Raw genomic sequence first — 15,067 nt, forward strand, 5'->3', positions numbered from 1 at the left:
GAAAAGCTGGATTCTTGACTTCAAATTTGAAATTACAAGGTGCCCCCAAATAGTCAAAATAATCTTGAAAAAAGAAAAGAAAGTTGAAGGACTTACACTTCCCCCATTTCAAAGCTTACTGCAAAGCAGCAATAAATGAAATAATGTGGTACTGCCATAAGGGTAGAGATAAAGAACAAATAGAACTGAGGTCCATCAGTTCTAATGAGGTGGATGAAACTGGAGCCTATTATACAGAGTGAAGTAAGCCAGAAAGAAAAACACCAATACAGTATACTAACGCATATATATGGAATTTAGAAAGATGGTAACAATAACCCTGTGTACGAGACAGCAAAAGAGACACTGATGTATAGAACGGTCTTATGGACTCTGTGAGAGAGGGAGAGGGTGGGAAGATTTGGGAGAATGGCATTGAAACATGTAAAATATCATGTATGAAACGAGTTGCCAGTCCAGGTTCGATGCACGATACTGGATGCTTGGGGCTGGTGCACTGGGACGACCCAGAGGGATGGAATGGGGAGGGAGGAGGGAGGAGGGTTCAGGATGGGGAACACATGTATACCTGTGGCGGATTCATTTTGATATTTGGCAAAACTAATACAATTATGTAAAGTTTAAAAATAAAATAAAATAAAATAAAATAAAGAACTGAGGTCCAGAATTAAGCCTCACATCAATGGCCAGTTGATTTTGTCAAGGGTGCCAAGTTCATTTAATAGGCAAAGGAATAGCATCTTCAACAGGTGGTACAGAGGCAACTGGTTTTCCATTGGCAAAAGAATAAAGTTGGACTCCTATATCACACTTTGCACAAAAATTAACTCAAAATGGATCAGTGACTTAAATATAAGAGTTAAATCATAAAACTCTTAGAAGAAGACATGGAGGTAAATCTTCATGATCTCAGATGTGGCAATGGATACTTAGATGTGACACAAAAACACAAGCAACAACAACAAAAATAGATAAATTGCACTTCATCAAAATTAAAATCAACTTTTATGCATCAATGTATATTATTATGAAAATGAAAAGACAATGGACAGAATGAAAGAAAATATTTGTAAATCATATATCTCATAAGGGTTTTATATTTATTATATATAAAGTACACTTATAATTCAACAACAAAAAAAAAACTCATCAAAAAATGAGCCAAAGACTTGAATAAATATTTCTTCAAAGTATATATACAAAGGGTAATAAGCACACAAAAAGAAGCAAAATGAAACAAAAGGCATTCAGATTTCAAAAGAAGAAGTAAACCTATCTCTATTCTTATATGCAAAAAATTCTAAAAACCACAAAAATACTATTTGAGCTAACAGAAAAACTGCAGAATACAAGATCAACAAGCACACAAACATTAGTTGCATTTCTGTACGATAGCAATGACCAATGACCAATCCAAAAACAAAATTAAGAAAACAATAGCATCACACCCAAGGAAAAACTCAGAAGTAAATTTAACAAAGGAAGGATAAAACTTACTCTGAAAACTACAAAACAGGCATATAGGTGAGGGTAGTGTAGGTAGAAATAAGTGCAAAATTTTGTTCAAAATTTTGTCATTAAGGAAATGCAAATCAGAGCCTCAGTGAGATACTACTTCACAACTACTAGGATGTTTATAATTTTCTTAAAAAAAGGCGAATAACAAATGTTGGTGAGAACGTGGAGAAATTGGAACACTTGTGCTCTGCTGGTGAGAATATAATTTGGTGTAGCTTCTGTATAAAACATTTTGGCAGTTCTTCAAAAAGCTAAAGATAGAATTACCACATGACCCAGAAATTCCATTCCTATGTATATATCTAAAAGAACTGAGGAAAAATAACTCAGTTGTATATGTCCAATGCTCATGACAGGATTATTCACAGTAGCCATAACATGGAGACAACTCAAGCATCCATTAACAGATGAATGGATAAGTAAAATGTGGTATATACATACAATAGCATATTATTCAGTCATAAATGAAATTTCTCACATATGCTACAATAAATATTGGAAACATTATGCTAAATGAATAAGTCAGATTAAAATGGGCACTTATTATATGATTTCACTTCTGTGAGGTACCTACAGTAAGCAGATTCACAGAGACAGAAATTAGATTAGTGTTTACCACAGACTGGAATGAGGTAAGAATGGCAGAACATTGTTTAATGGTCACAGAATTTCTGTTTGGGGTGATGAAAAATTTTTGGAAATAGTGATAATTGCTTTATAGTATTGTAAATATTAAGGCCACTGAATTGTGTAGTTAAAATTGTTAAAAATGACAAACTTTATGTTATACATGTTTTATCATCCCCAAAATGGTGGAAAAAAGTCAAAATTTATGTCAGTCCTGTGCACTTATTTCTACCTACACTACCCTCACCTATACGCCTGTTTTGTAGTTTTCAGAGTAAGTTTTATCCTTCCTTTGTTAAATTTACTTCTGAGTTTTTCCTTGGGTGTGATGCTATTGTTTTCTTAATTTTGTTTTTGGATTGGTCATTGGTCACTGCTATTGTACAGAAATGCAACTAATGTTTGTGTGCTTGTTGATCTTGTATTCTGCAGTTTTTCTGTTAGCTCAAATAGTATTTTTGTGGTTTTTAGAATTTTTTGCATATAAGAATAGAGATAGGTTTACTTCTTCTTTTGAAATCGGAATGCCTTTTGTTTCATTTTGCTTCTAATTGGTCTGGCTAGAACTTCCTGTACAATGTTGAATAGAAGAGGTAAGAGTGAACATCCTTATTTTGTTCCTGATCTTAGGGGGAAAGTTTTCAGTTTTTTATTATTGTGTATGATATTAGCTGGGAGGTTTTTGTTTTTTTTTTTCCATAGAATCCTTTTTCAGGTTGAGGAAGCTTCCTTATACTCCTCGTTTGCTTTTTGCTTTTAATAGGAAAGGATGTGAGGTTTTGCTGAATGGTTCTGGTGTTTACTAAGAAGCTCATGTGGTTTTTGTCCTTTATTCTGTTCATATGGTGTATAATATTGGGTATGATACCATTTGTAGAAAGTAGGCAAGTAAAAGTAAACAACAGATTCTATAGGGATACAAAACATATATTTCAAAACTTGGGAAATGAAAGACAAAGTCCTGAAAAGCCCAAAATTTCCCTTCAGGGCCACTGTTATGGAAAGGGAGGCTGGGATGAGTGAGGGAAGGAGCCCCTAAATGGTTGCTATGCTGTTGGGAATGTTCTTGTTCTTATTCTAGGTGGTCAGTGGATCAGTGTTTGTTTCACTATTATGCTTCAAATTGTTCTGTCATTTTTCTGTCTGCATCAATTATTGACAAAAGATGTAATACATGGCACAACTGAAGTATCTAGAAAAAGAGACCTCAGCCTATGGGCATCAGCTCCTCATCTGGCCTGGCTGCAGAGAAGGAAGCCTCTAGGAAGGGAGCAGTAATGACAAAATCCAGGGAAGAGTCATGCCTGGACATGGACAGGATGGACAAAAGCATCTTCAGCGTTAAAGTGACCTTACTGATTGGTTGGACATTCCTAGAAGGCAGATGGAGCCTCCTGAATGCCAAGAGTCCAGCATGTGCCTAGTAATAAGGGTTCCATATAGATAGAAGGGTCTAGGCCTGCTTGTGCTTGTCTATGACCCAGGCAAGGCCTGGAACCATAGCTCTGAAGTTAACTGGGAGGAGGGCTTGTACAGACATCCAGGATGTGAGATGTGATCTTGCTCCGTAAGTTGTAAAGGCCCGCATTCACAGAAATGTTTAGGGGTCTGTATTGTTTCCCTGAATGTCACCCAGTCTGAGGCTGCTTGGGGTCAGTCCACCTCTCCTGCATTTGCGTCCCGAGTTTACTGGCCTTGCTGGAGAGATCAGCTCTGCGGAGACTTCAGGTTTGTATTGGAAGCTTTAGCCCTGAACAGTACACAGTTTGGCAGCCATTTAGAATCCACTAATGATGATTAAAGCCTCAGTGATTAATTCAGGGCCTTGCAGAGAGGCCTGCCCCTTCTGCTTGTGTTCCTACTCCATCATCTCTGGCCAACTCCTTGGCATGCTGATGCAAGGAAGAAGCCTGGAACCCCAGTCTGATGTTTTAGCACCTGTTAGGATGTTCTGGGCCTTTTGCATGGCAATGAGAGAAACACCTTCACCGTTGCAGATGCAGTAGGCTGTCTTTCCTCCCCATCCCCATTAAGCTAGTCCCTATTAACACATTCCTGAGCAAATAGCAGCCTCTGAACTGTTTCGTGCCTCCAGGATCCATCCCCCTTTCAGTCTACTTTCCATGCGGCAGCCAGGGTGAGCATATGCAAATAAAACTGTGCCGTTAGCCTCCTGAGAGTGTACCCCGAAGACAAAGTCAAACCTGCTTCAATTCCAGAAAGTCTCCCAGTATTCTTCTAAAGTGATCAGCCTTTGCTTTGCTGCAGAGTTACTAAGTTTTAAACAGATGCTCTTTGAACATTATAGTCCAGAAAATGAGAGCAGCAGGTCATTTTCTGGCCTCAAAAAAGCCTATGCTTTTGCCAAAGTTTTACCCAGATAGAGGGAGCAAAGCCTGGATTTGAACACGGACCTGTGTCTTAATTACTGGCACCAACTAGACTGTGTGAGGTCTCTTGAGTATGGAGCTTCCCAAAGTCTGTATTAAATGGTTGACCTGGAGGGTCAGGTCTCCTGGCCTGAGTTCTGTTCATTAGAACCAGTCAGAACAAGCCCAAGACTTTTGCCCCAGTACTGCTGTGTCAGGACTGGCAGTCTCATCCCACTTCCCCAAGCCCTCTGGGGCCCTCAGCCCTCTGATAAACCTCCTCTGGAATACTCATCCTGTTAAAACTAATTCATCTCCATAGGCCAGAGAGAGTTTTTGGAAATCAAACATTGTGTGTGTGTGCTTAAGAGCTTTGATGTTGCACAGATCTAGATTCAAATCTCCAGTAGACCCCTTTTAGCTCTGTGACTCTAGCCAGATGACTTAACATCCACAAGCTTCAGTTTTTGCACAGGTAATACAGGGTTAATAGTAGTACCTTACTCATAAGATTGTGAGAATTGAGTTCGTTTAGGTAAAGAACTTGAAAACACATAGTAAACAATAAAACTGGGTTTGTTACATTGTACATTTCCCCAGATTCACTGAGAAACAGGCATTTTTATTTTTTTTTAGAAAAAAAGTGATTGGGGTATAGTTCACATGCAGTAAAGGAAACAAACATTAAATGAATGTCTGTATATGTAAATTATGTCTACATATTAATAAATATGTATAATGACAACTCAGCTCAAAATATGAAATGTATTCTTTACCCTCTCCTCTCTGCTTCTTCCCATTCAATACCTCACCCCTAGGTGTAGTCAATAATCTAGTTTCTATTACTATAGCTTAAGGTTTGTCTCTTCTAGAGTTTCATATAAATGGAATCATGTGGTTTATATTTTTGTCTGAATTCTTTCATGCAGCATATTTCTGAGGTACATCCAAATTATAGGGCATATCGCTTCATTCTTTTTATTCCTGTTACCACATTTTGCTTATACATTCAACTGTTGATGGACACTGGAGTTTTCCGGCCTGGGGCAAATGTGAATAATGCTATTATGAGCATTGGAGTACTGGTCTTTGTGTGGACATAAGCTTTTATTTCATTTGTGTAAATGCCTAGGAGTGGAATTGCTAGGTCATATGGCAACTCTATATTTAACTTTGTGAGGATCTGTCAAACTGTTTTCCAAAGTGTTTGTACCATTTTAGATTCCCATCAACAATGTATGTGGAACCCAGTTGCTTCCCATTCTTGACAACAGCTGTTAATATCAGTCTTTTAAATAGGTTTTTAGTAGCCTTTCTAGTGTATGTGCAGTAACAAGTATTTATTACATGACTATTCTGTGGTTTTTCCAGTAGTCATGTATGGATGCGAGAGTTGGACTGTGAAGAAAGCTGAGCACCAAAGAATTTATGCTTTTGAACTGTGGTGTTGGAGAAGACTCTTGAGAGTCCCTTGGACAGTGAGGAGATCAAATCAGTCAATCCTAAAGGAAATCAGTCCTGAATATTCATTGGAAGGACTGATGCTGAAGCTGAAACTCCAATACTTCAGCCATCTGATGCGAAGAACTGACTCATTGGAAAAGACCCTGATGCTGGGAAAGATTGAGGGCAGGAGGAGAAGGGGGTGATATTAGGATGAGATGGTTGGATGGCATCACCGACTCAATGGACATGGGTTTGAGTAAACTCCAGGAGTTGGTGATGGACAGGGAGGCCTGGTGTGCTGTGATTCATGGGGTCTCAAATAGCCGGATACAACTGAGTGACTGAACTGAATTCTGTGCTCAGTATTGATAAAGGCATTATATTAGGCAGAGTCGGTGCAAAATTCTAATTACTTTTCAGTATTATTACTTTTCTTCGGTATTATTTTTCTTTTCTTTTCTTCAGTATTATTTCCATATTTTCTTCAGTATTAATACTGCACAGACATCAGGACGTACGTGTTCTGTGGAAGAGGCCTGTCAGCAATCAGTATTCTATGGAACAGGTGACGAAACTGCAACTGTTCATGCATTAAACAATGAAACTCTGCACTGTGCCAGAGGTTGGGCTGGACTCTGGGAGACTGATAAAGCAGCCAGATATTTCTGCTTGCCAGTGAGAGTTCCAGGCCAGTTGGCAGGGGTGGTTGGCTTCTGGTCAAGTGCTCAGTCACACAAACAAGATATGAAAATCTAAATGAGATTTGAAGTCAGGCTAATCTGGACCCCAGCCCTTTCAAACCTGCCCTCTTTGGGGATGAACCCAATTTAGGTTTTGAGAGTTCTTTTTGCAGAGGGATTATTTTTCAAGCCAGGATAATGATGCTGAGGTGAGGAGCAGAGGGCTCTCCAGGGCTGGCACATAGCAGATGACCAGTAAGTGGCACTTGGTTTGTTAGGTATGGACTTCTTGGCCATTCTAGTATCAGTCAGATCTTTCACCTATCACTGGAGGTGGAGCCACACCATGGCTGGATTCATCATTTATAATAAGAAGAAATTACCGCCCTAGGGATTTTCCACTGGATGGGGAGTCATACTTGGGGATGTTCACTGATGTCTTTTTTTAAAGTCTCTTTGAATCACTGGATGCTCTGCCCTGATGGCCATTCCAAAATGATTTTCATGCATTCTACTAGGAAATGGCAGCCCACTCCAGTACTCTTGCCTGGAAAATCCTATGGATGGAGGAGCGTAGTAGGCTACAGTCCATGGGGTCACAAAGAGTTGGACACGACTGAGCAACTTCACTTCACTTCACTAGGCCTATAACTGAAGTCATATCTCCTCCAAACTTCCCTGAAATTGTGTGGCAATCAGTCCAGCCATTTTCAAGCTGTGCAGAAATAGTTACATGGGCAGAAATGAAATTGGCAATATATCTAAAAGCGTAGAATAGGATAACACATGCCTCCTCCCACACATATATCCCACTCTCTGCTCCTTTGGATAGTATGCTAGGTTAATGGGGGACACTTCCCAAGGGGACCCTTCTGCCATTTCCTCAGGAGAAGTAAGGCATATGTTGTTTTTTTGAAAAGCTGGTTCTTAGAGAGTTTTACTTTTAAATAATCATAGCAGATTCATCAGTTTATATTATGTAGTGACAGCAATAATTTTTGCTGCCTCCTAGCACAAATCACAGTAGCCTTGGGGAATCTGTCCTCCTTGCCTGCTATCCTTCAAAGGGTGCCTAACACAAGCCCCCTCCCCTCCCCCAAGCATAGCTCTGGAATAGAAATAGGACAGAGAGTGCTAATTGAAACTGAACTGGGCACTCTAAGGCATACCAACCACCCAAGGGGACGTGCTGCAGGCATTGTCAGTCATTGCTCATTCACCGATGGACATCCCACGTAGGGGCCCAAACAGTTGTAAATAACATTCGCTTCTCAAGGGACCCATGTCAACCCCTGTTCCTCTTTTTCAAAGTTCTTTTGGCTATTCTAAGTTGTATGTGTTTCCAGGTTAATTTTAACATCAGATTTCCTATTCCTACAAAATATTTTGTGATTTTTTTATTTGGAAGTGCACTGAATTTATATAACAATCTGGAGTGTGAACATTTTAACAATATTGAGTCTTCTGACCCAACAACACAGTATATTTTTCTAATTATTCATTTATTTTTTCTTCATTTTTTTCAGCAATGTTTTGTGAATTTCACTGTATAAATATTTTATGGATTTTGTTTTGACAGTCAGATGTCTCTAAGTATTTTATAGTCTGGAAACTATTATAAATGTTATTGTTTTTTATTTCAACTTGTTTATTGATAGTATATAGATCTACATTTGATTTTTGTATATTGGTCTTTTCTTGAAAGCTTTCTATATTCATTTCCTATGCCTGCTGTTGGAGAAGGAAATGGCAACCCGCTCCAGTATTCTTGCCTGGAGAATCCCAGGGACAGAGGAGCCTGGTGGGCTGCTGTCTATGGGGTCACACAGAGTCACACACGACTGAAGTGACTTAGCAGCAGCAGCAGCATGCCTGCTGTAACAAATTCTCACAAACTCCGTAGCTTGAAACAACACAGATGTATTCATCTTACAGTTCTGAAGATTAGAAAGCCAAAATCAGTCTTATTGGGCTAAAATCAAGGTGTCCTCAGGGCTGTGTTCCTTTTCTTTTCTAACTTCCAGAGGCTGCCTGCATTCCTTGGCTATAGCCCCATTTACCTGCTTCAAAGCTAGAATAGCATCTGCCAACATTTCTCTCTTCTTTCTTTTTTTATTTTTCAAACTACATGCATCTATTTCTCTTTCTTTTCTGAGATAACAGTTATTGTACTTGCTAGAATATATAGTACACTCAAGGAGAAGTGATGAAAGGGGACTTTTTACTTTGTTCCAGATCTTACAGCAAGATCTTTGGTGTATGTGTATTTTGCTATTGTGTGTATGCTATAAATGTCGATTAGGTCACATTGATTGACAGTGTTGCTCAATTCTTCTCTATCCTTTCTGTTTTCTATTTACTGTGAGAAAGATACCAACATTTCTGAATGTAATTATTCATGTGTCTTTTTCTCTTTGCAACTCCATCATTTTTTGTGTATTGAAGATAAGGTTTGAATTACATAAATGTTATGAATTATATATTATGTAGGCTCAGATGGTAAAGAATCCACCTTCAATGCAGGACACCCAGGTTCGATCCCTGGGTCAGGAAAATCCCCTGGAGGAGGGCATGGCAAGCCACTTGAGTATTCTTGCCTGGTGAATCCCATGGACAGAGGAGCCTGGTGGACTACAGTCCATGGGGTTGCAAAGAGTCAGACATGACTGAGTGACATGTCCGACAAAAAGTTGGATATTCATTTGATGAATTGACTTCCTGATCATTATTAAATGACCTTATTTATCCCTGGTAATACTCTTTACTCTGAAATTCACTTTGACTGACATTAAGATAGCCACTCTAGCTTTGTTTTTAATAGTGTTAATATGATTTATCTTTTCCATCATTTTCCATCATTGTGCCTTTGTATTTAAAATATCTTTCTGGTAGGCAGCATAAAATTCAGTCATACCTCTTTATCCAATCTGATAATCTCTGCTTTTTGTCAATTTGAACCGTCCTTCTTATGGGATTATTGATATGGTTAGGTTTAAGTCTATCATCTTGAAGTTTGTTTTCCATTTGTCCCCTATGTTTTTTTGGTCCCCTTGTTCTTTTTTTCTTCCCTCTTTTGAACAAATTATATATATTTTTATGATTATATTTTATTTACTTTTTAATTTATTAGCTATAACTTTTGTTATTTCAGTGGTCTTTTAGGGTTTATAGAAACATCTTTTTGGCTTCCCCGATTTGTGCAGTGGTAAAGAATCCGCCAGCCAATGCAGGAGATGCGGATTCAATCCCTGGGTTGGGAAGATACCCTGGAGAAAGAAATGGCTACCAACTCCAGTATTCTTGCCTGGAGAATTCCAGGTACATAGAAGCCTAGCGAGGTACAGTTCATGGGATCGCAAAGAGTTGGACATGAGTGAGCACGCATGCACACATCTTCTTCAGTAAACATCTTTGACTTACCATAGTCCACCTTCAAGGAATACCATGCTTTTTCACAGATAGTATAAGAGCCTTATAAGAATACTTCCATTTTCTCTTTCCCAGCCTTTTTGCTATTATTGACACACTTTACTTCTACATGTATTATAAATTACACAGTACTTTATTATTTTTAGGGCTTCCTTGTTAGCTCAGTTGGTAAAGAATCTGCCTGCAATGCAGGAGATCCTGGTTTGATTCCTGGGTCAGGAAGATCTGCTGGAGAAGGGATAGACTACCCACTCCAGTATTCTTGGGCTTCCCTGGTGGCTCAGCTGGCAAAGAATCTGCCTGCAATGCAGGAGACCTGGGTTTGATCCCTGGGTTGGGAAGATCCCCTGGAGAAGGGAAAGGCTACCCACTCCAGTATTCTGGCCTGGAGAATTCCATGGAATGTATAGTCCATGGAGTCGCAAAGAGTCAGACATGACTGAGAAACTTTCAATGTTATTATTTTTGCTTAACCTGTGATTATCTTTCAAAATGTTTTAAATCATAAGAAAAAGAATTATACATATTTACCCCCCATTTTGGGTGCTCTCCTTCATTTATAGTCACATTTCTGTTATCATTTTCCTTCTTTCTGTTTCCTTTCTGTAACAGCTTGTAGGGAGGATCTCCTGGTGGTTCTTTCACCTTCTGTATGTCTGAAAAAGCCTTTATATCGTTTCAGTTTTGACTGCTATTTTTTCCTGGATATGGAGTTTTAGGTTGACAGTTATATTTTTCTTTCAATGCTTTAAAAGCGTTGATCTACTGTCTTCTCATTTGCATGTTTTCAAAGGAGATTTTATGTTATCTTTACTTTTGTTCCTCCATATATTACATGTCTCTTTTTCTTTCTCCTTTTAAGAATTTCTCATTATCATTAGTTTTCAAAATTTGTCTATGATGTACCTTGGTGCAATTTTCTTCATGTTTCTTGTTTTTGGCTTATAGTTTTCATTAAATTTGAAGAAAAAAAAAGGCTACTATTTTCTCACAGAATTTTTCTGCCTCCTCTTTTTCAGAGACAAGCTTCCCTAGTGGCTAAGATGGTAAAGAATCTGCCTGCAATGCAGGAGACCCAGGTTTGATTACCGGGTCGGGAAGATACCCTGGAGAAGGGAATGGCAACCCACTCCAGTATTCTTGCCTAGAAAATTACATGGATAGAGTAACCTGGATTCTAAAGATATGCTTATTAGGCCACTGGAAGATGTTTTATAGCTCAGTGATGCTTTGTTATTTTTAAAAAATCACTTTTTCCCCTCAACGTGCCATTTTGGGTGGTTTCTGTTTCTATGTCTTCAAGGTCCCTTATATTTTTCCCATTATATCTAATCTTCTGTTAATCTCATCCGGTACATTTAAAAAATCTCATACACTGTAGTTTTCTTATGTAAAGGTTTGATCTGTGTTTTTTTATATCTCTGTGTCTCTACTTCACTTTTTTTCCCCCCCCACAGAATAGAATTATAATCATCATTTTTATGTTCTTGTTTGCTAATTCTGCACTTGTATCAGTTGTGGCTTTGTTTCACCTGATTGATTTCTTTGTTGTTGTTTATATTTTCCTGGCTTTTTGTATGCCTGCTAATACTTGTCTGCAACCAGATATTTTGAATTTTACCTTCTCAGGTGCTAGGTATTTTTGTATTCCTGTAAATGTTCTTGAGCTGTATACTGGGATGCAGTTAATTAGAAACGAATTTATTCTTCTGGGTCTTCTTCTTATTTTTAATATTTACTTTGTAGGACCCAGCCATTGCCCAGTATTGAGCTAATTGCCCAGTTTTGAAGCAAGACTTTACTGGGTAGCCTACCCAATGCCAGGTATTTTGTGAGTTTGTCCAGCTGACTGATGGGAGCAAGTCCTATGAGAGTGCTATGTTCCTCACTCTCATTCTTGCTTTCTCCAGCCTTGAGCAGTTTCCTCATGTGTGTGTGCCAATCAGTACTCAGCTGAATCCTGGAGGGGGATCCTCTGCAGATCTCTGTAGTTCTTTATACATCTCTTCTCTCCAATATTCTACATTTGAACTTGAGTGCCATTGTCTTTCCAGACTCAGTTCTGTCTCCTCAACTCAGGGATATTGTCAGGCTCTGCCGTGGCTTCTTCCTTGCATCACAGCTTAAGGACTCTTTCAAGGTAGTAAGTTGGGACGACCATAAGGCTCACCACCTTTGTTTTCTGTTTTCTCTGGAATGTCTGTCCTTTGTTGGTTGATGTCCAGTGTCTTGAAAACTGTTATTTCAGGTATTTTTTTTCCTCAAGCAGGAAGATAAATCCAGTCCTTGAGACATCATCCTGGCCAGAAGTGTAAGTCTCAATTTTATTTCAAATTAAATTTGATTTAAATTTACATCAAACTAGGCACATACATATGTGAACAGTGCTGTTTTAGAGATTATAAGAAGTTCTGTATGGCTGAAGTGCAGAATGCAAGAAGCATGTCACCAGATAAAGCTGGTCTAGTCAGGCTCTCTGTTTTAGATTCAAGTTATTTGCTACCCTAGCGTTACTCAGTCCCACAGACCTTCAAGACCCAAGGTTATTTTCTCAATGAAAAGCCCCATTTGCCACTGCTATTGCCTTCTCACCTAGCACTGCCAGCAGTTTTTCTCACCCCCTCTTACAGGATAAGGGCTAGGTTCCATAATATCTCCATTGAGTCTACCATGGTGCTACCCAGGCCTGATAAAACTGGACTGACTAGAAGCTTCTAGGCTCAGAGGAAGTGCCTCATTGAACATGGGGTCTCACTTCTATAAGTGAGGGATGCCTGAGGGGCCAGATGACACAACTTGGAAATACAGGTGAGGTAACAGCTTCCGAGTTGGATCTTCAACACTAAGCACCAGGGGATAGGATGACTATGTTAAGGCAAGGTGGCTCCATTTCATTCCACCTGTTCATATGACTCAAGAGCTTGCTGAATTTCTTTTGAAATTGTGGCCAGCTACACAATTTACCACTTGCTCTTTGCTTTCACTCCTTTCTTAAACCTCACTTTACTTTTTTCCTTCACTCCTCCTGTCCTGGGACTGAAATTCTAAATAAAATCTTAGGAGGCAAACTTCGCTTTAGGGTATTTTTTTTTTTTTTTTAGGCAACCTCATATAAGACTGTTTTGCAGGTCATGGCCAGGATTTGGAACTTCAGGCCCCTGGAGACCCCCTAAGGTATGTTAAGCAGAGGAGTAATAAGTTGCGCTTTACAAACTTCACACAAGCTCCTGAAGGGAGAATGGTTTTGATGGAATGAGAGTAAAGATAATAAGGCCAATTAGGGGAATAATGTTATAGTTTAAGCCAGAGTTGATGTTTGCTCAGACTAGGGTAATAATGGTGAAGTAAGGGAGAAGCTGATATATTAGAGAGGGATTTGGGAGGGAGACTCAAAAGTAACTGATGATGGGATGGATGAAAAATAGGAGAAAAAGTAAGAAGTCATGCTATGATATGCTAAGTCACTTCAGTTGTGTCCGACTCTGTGCAACCCCATAGACCGCAGCCCACTAGGCTCCTCCGTCCCTGGGATTCTCCGGGCAAGAACACTGGAGTGGGTTGCCATTTCCTTCTCCAATGCATGAAAGTGAAAAGTGAAAGTGAAGTCGCTCAGTTGTGTCTGACTCTTAGCGACCGCATGGGATTGCAGCCTAACAGGCTCCTCCGTCCATGGGATTTTCCAAGCAAGAGTACTGAAGTGGGGTGCCATTGCCTTCTCCGAAGAAGTCATAGTGGAATCATAAGTTATTGGCTTTAATAACTTGTTGAATATTGTCATTCTCTAATACAAGGGAGAGTGTGAAGTCGAAAGTTAGGAAGGAGAAGATGATTTGATTTTGAACATAGAGCAGATACTACAAATCAGCTAATAGGATGGATTTAGTTCTGCCTTCATGGGAGTGAGTATGCATTCTTCAGTCTCTCAGTTGTTACTGAGCATTTGATCTATGTGTGGTGGAAGGGAGGGGCATAGAGTAGGTTCATTTTGTTCAAGCGAGGAAGTGACTAATTCACAAACGCATGGACTGGCATGCTGCCATCCATAGGGTTGCAAAGAGTTGGACACGATCGAGCAACTGAACTGAACTGAATGGCAGAATTGAGACTCCAATATTGGTCTCAAGGCTCTGGGTGGAGAGTGGAGGAAAGGAGGCAGCATTGCTGACCTTGGAGCTCCTGGGTTGAATGCCACTGTGACCTCACTATCATCTCTGTGGCTTATCTGTCAGCTATCTCCACGGTTGCTAGGGCCATGACCAGAGTCCCTTGGTCTTTTAGTTTTGCCCAGTGACAGAACAGACATCGGGTCTCTGGGAGTAGGAACCTTTTTTTAAATGGTTTACTCAGATTTCTGTCCTGTAATTCACCTAGATGCCTATAGACATTGAAAAGCACAGCTGTTAGAGCACAAGAACCCTGAAACCCTCAGTAGGAAGTTGAGACCCAGCTGTGCTTGCTGTGGCCCCTTTAATGTGGCAATCTGAACCATGCCACCCTCACGTTACCACGACAGGCTCCCTGAGAAGCAGCAAAGCAGCCCAAAGGGCCACCCAGGGCTTCTCCACCTCATTTAGTCGGGCCTTCAGCTCAGCAGTGTTCTCTCTCCCAAGGAGTCCCAAGGCTCCGCCTATTTGTCAGGCCCCTGTCTGGAGCTTTGCGGATTTAGGTTTAATTCTGAGGCCAAGTCTCATTCCAGACATAATGTGTGAGGCTTTTGGGCCCTCACTGCAGGCAGCTAGGAGGCAGGTCTAAGCTATTACTCAGGCCGAGTTGTTAAAGATCCGGAAATTGAGGCTATTTGTACCCCTGCCAAGCACAGCTCTCTGGTCTGGAAGAATCCTGGCTGTGTCTTGAACGGATGAGTAATTCTCTGCCCACACTGCAGCTTCATCTGCAGGCAGGGCCCAACTACCTGTGTAAATAGACTGACTGGGCAGAGATTTGGCAAAGTCTCCTGCACATTTATGTGGCTGCCAAGGCTGCACCTGCCTGCTTGTT

Source organism: Bubalus kerabau, chromosome X (genome assembly GCF_029407905.1).
Source record: "Bubalus kerabau isolate K-KA32 ecotype Philippines breed swamp buffalo chromosome X, PCC_UOA_SB_1v2, whole genome shotgun sequence".
NCBI lineage: Eukaryota > Metazoa > Chordata > Mammalia > Artiodactyla > Bovidae > Bubalus > Bubalus kerabau.